Below are 4,399 nucleotides of genomic sequence, written 5' to 3' on the forward strand. Positions count from 1 at the left end.
ACACACACACACAGACACACAATCTCTCCTCTTTTCATTTCAAAACACACACACCTTTTTTTTTTAGCCACCTGACCTTAAGATGGGTCACTGTTTCCCCTCTGGAACTTAGATTCCTACTAATCTGTGTCAGGCACTGTTCTACGTGTTTCACACACACTACCTAATAGGATCTGATACATAAATAAAATGAGATAAAAATCATTACCTTATTTTACAGCTAATAATAATACCAAAGTTCAAGAGGGTTTGTTAGGAAACTTGTTCTGAATTACAGTTAATGTGGCATATTGGATATATTTCCCTCTATGTTACCTTATTTGAAAAGTAAGGTAGTTCTTAAACATCTCAAACAACTGTGGCTGAGTCAGTACCAACCCATAGCTGACTCTCCAGTCTGTTTCCAGAGGCAGTAAACTGTATGCCCATCTTTCTCCCAGAGTAACTGGTGAATTAAAATTGGCCATTAGATTGTTAAAGTAATTTTTAAAAAATCTTTTAATTCAGCCATTTATTCTTACTAGTTTTATCATGCTGTCTCCTAAAATTTTATACTTTTATGACGTACACTGAACTATCCTGTTCTAATCTATTTCAAATAACTCCTAACTCCAGAATCTATTCAGACTTTCTAACAGCAATTTTTAGCCTGATGATATACTGTAACTGATGTAGAGATTACGAATTGTCTCTCTCTTCAGAATATGCTACTTGAAGTATGTTTTCTTTCATCTTAGCAAATTGGCGTGCATTACTAATGAAGAATTCTAAATTAGCCCAGCTGAAGGTAGAATACTTAATAAACACCATGAGTACGGCTCTATGGAATGGACAAAACAGAGCCATTCAGTACCTGGGGTTGACACTACATTCGATTTGATGTTACCATTTTCACAGGCATTCAGTTAAGTAACCACCTACATAAAGGTACTGACAACTGAATCGAGTATAATGTCATCTTTAGCTTCTGAAAAACTCAAATGTCCAGAGAATTGAAATTCCAAACCGGCCACAATGTTGGCAGAATTTACTGCTTAGAGAAATGAGACCTGATGGATCCCATATCACCACCATCTCAACGTATTCGAAATGACCCAAATCCAGACACCGGAGAATCAAATTCAAAGAGTGTCAAAGTGAGGAAATGAGAATTACCCTAGAGTAGCTGAGCAACGTCTCCCCCTACCCTGTCTCTGAGGGGCTGTGTCTCTGGGGTCGACCCCGCTGGACAGGTGCCTTTCAGAATATGGTGCGGATAAAGGCAGGGACGGGCTACTCCGGCCTTGCTCACCTCTTCCACCTCGATCTCCTTATAATCAATTTCTTCAAAGTTGAGGACCTGGGAGGGGGCTTCGATCATCTCACCGGCCGAAGACGAGGAGGAAGAGGAGGCGGCAGAGGCTGTAGACATGATCCCTGGCGGTGCCCGGGGGGGCCCTGGGAGGGTGCCACCCGGACACACCGGGGGAGACCCGCGCCCGCCCACCTCCTGATCGACCTTCAGTCTGGAGCCGTACTGCCCCACTGCGTGGCGATCCGTGGCGGGGACAGCAGCAGCGGCCACCGCAGGAACAATGATTTTGAAAATCACTACCTATCTTGGGAGGGACTGGAGAGCATCATGCTAAGTGAACTAACTCAGTCCCATAAGGACAAATACTGTGCAAAGACCATTATTGTGGAAATAGAAATAACTAGAAAAACATGTAAGAGAATTCAAGGGGTGAGGGTAAAAGCAGAGGGGTGAGGATGGTCAGGAGGGTAATCACAGGATTGCACAATTTGATGGGTAGAGGGAGTGGGGGGGTAAAGGCAATGGGGAAGGTCCAGTGGGAAAACAATGTATATAAATATAAAATAAAAAAATATGTACACACAGCAGATTTTCCCATCGCAATACGTTTTTTGATTTCCTCGCTACTGGTGCCAAGAGTGTTGACCGCGGAGTCAAGCCGATTAAAAGTTGTTAACAGTCTCAATCCCTTCACCATCCATCCTGATGCTGCCAATTGGCTTGGATCAGGGCATCCCTACTCTTCAGCACTTTAAAGAGGTCCTTGACAACAGATTTTCCCAATGCAACATGCCTTTTGATTTCTTAAATGCTGCTTCTATAGGTCCTGATTGTGGATCCAATTAAAAGGAAATCCTTGGCAATGCCAATCTTTTCTCCATTTGTCATACTGTTTATTGGTCCAGTTGTGAGGATTTTTATGTTTAGGTGTAACCCATAAGGAAGGCTGTAGTCTTTGATCTTCTTCAGTTAGTCCTCTTTACTTTAAGCAAGTCTTTTGACAGTCAAATCCTCCTCACTTTCAGCAAGCAACGTGTCATCTGCATATGCCAGGCTGTTGATGAGTCTTTCTCCAAATTCCAATTCACAGTGTCTCTAATATGACAGAATTGAAATACTCAATAGGCTTTTTAAATTTTAGTCAGCCCAGAGGTGTTTTATTGGGCAGATTGCAGTGTGGAGAAAGGAAGAGGAGTGGCCTAGAAGAAGGTGTTGGGCTACTCCTATGTGAAGAGTGGCTTGTCCTAGTGATGCTGGAGTTGGTGGCGCAATGAAAATGCTTGACTGAGAGCCAGCAGCACTTCCTACTTGTAGTTTCCGCCCCCTTCATGATATGGATAGAAAGAACTGGCATGGTGCAGAGCACCAATGTTTCAGTAAAATTGGGTGATGTGGTTAGGTTCCTCTGTGGGAACTGCAGTACAACTGGGTGCTAAAGTTAACTCTCAGAGAAGGCCTCTTGAACACCTGCCCACAGTACACAGTCTCCCTAATCTCTCATCTCCTTCAAATGTGATACAAAGTACTCAGATATGAAGCAGGAGTTGATGATAATGTGGCTGAGAGTGAAGATGTACATGTGGTAAAGTGCTAGTGGCTGACACTTAGGGGTGGGCCCAAGGCCTTCAAAGTGGTCCCTCAATATTCTCTATGATAAATACATACTAGGCTGTAATCTTTATAGGAGCAGACTAGCAAGTATTTTCTACTGCAGCAGCGGCTAGGTTTGAACTACCACTTAAGAAATAGATTTAAACGAACAACCAAGGCTCCTTAGTAAATAAAAAAAAAATCCCTCAAACTCATTGCCATTGAGTCAGAACCAACAAACAGCTGACCCTCTAGAGGGCTTCCTGAGGCTGTAAATCATATGGGAGATGACTATCTTTCTTTTACAGAGCCACTGGTGTATTTGAACTGCCAGAGGCATCACCTTTGGATTAGCAATGCAACTCGCTACCAAATATGCCATGAGAGCTCCCTTTTTACCATGGTCATAAAGATATTCATCTATATTTTTTGTTAAATGTCTAAAGTATTGCTTTTCTCACTTAAATTTGAGACCATTTAGAATTGTTATTTTATATGTAGTATGAGACAGGGATCCAATTTAATCTTTCCCCAAAACTCCATTTCATCTTTAACAATGGAACTATAGTTCTCTGTGAAATTTCTGTTCTTTGAGGTGTTTTTTTTTATTGTATAATTTTTACGTGTACCGTCAAATCAGATCTGACTGGTACAGGAGGAGATTGCCCCCTCCTTCTCCAGCAGAGCATCTGGTGGATTTGAACTGCATACTTCTGAGACTGCAGTGCAGCGTTTTGCCACTAGGCCACCAGAGCTCCCTATTCCTTTGAGGTTTTTTGTCCCCTCAGCTTAAACCTGTTTCTTTTTTCTTCTTTTGTTAACAGCATATTCTTCCCATTTAATTTCCCCCCATTCATTCATTGTTGTACATTTTCCTCCCTGCCCACCCCTCCCCCCAGTTTGCTTTTCTCTTTGAAAAGAAAAAGTCTTTCATTGTTATACAATCCCCAACTCTCCCCCCCAGGCCAAGTCCACAGTCCACTTTACTATGCATTTTTTCTAGAATCTTATCACGAAAATAATAACTAATCATATATTCCTTTTAAACAGTTAGTTCTCTCTCATCTGTTTCAGTGCAGTATTCATAATTTATCCCATCTTTCTCAGTCTCCCTCCAACCCCAATGTCAGTCCCATTTTACAACAGTGGCACTATGCAGTATTTTGTCCTTTTGTGACTGAGATTATTTCACTTGGTATAATGTCCTCCAGGGTCACCCATTTTGTATAATATTGCATGAGATCCTTATTTTTCAATGCAGCATAGTATTCCATTGTGTGGATATATCACAGCTTCTCTATCCATTCGTTTGTTGATGGGCATCTGGGTTGTTTCCAACTCTTTGCTATTGTGAACAAAGCAGCAATAAACATGGGTGTGCATATATCTGCTTGGGTGGCAGTTATGGTTTCTTTAGGGTACATTCCCAGTAGTGGAATTGCTGAATCAAATGGTATTTCTATTTTTAAATGTTTGAGAAAGCGCCATACTGCTTTCCATAGTGGTTGCACCATT

At 41.7% G+C, this 4,399-nt stretch overlaps 1 protein-coding gene across 1 annotated transcript in view; it reads left to right on the top strand.

The window, feature by feature from the left end:
* The window catches only part of SMC1A (structural maintenance of chromosomes 1A), a 70,725-nt gene that overhangs the window by 6,525 nt on the left and 59,801 nt on the right, over positions 1–4,399 (top strand). The gene's annotated exons all lie outside the window — the stretch shown is intronic.

The sequence above is a fragment of the Elephantulus edwardii genome, unplaced genomic scaffold (genome assembly GCF_000299155.1).
Source record: "Elephantulus edwardii isolate Elephantulus edwardi_28Jun2011 unplaced genomic scaffold, EleEdw1.0 scaffold00239, whole genome shotgun sequence".
NCBI lineage: Eukaryota > Metazoa > Chordata > Mammalia > Macroscelidea > Macroscelididae > Elephantulus > Elephantulus edwardii.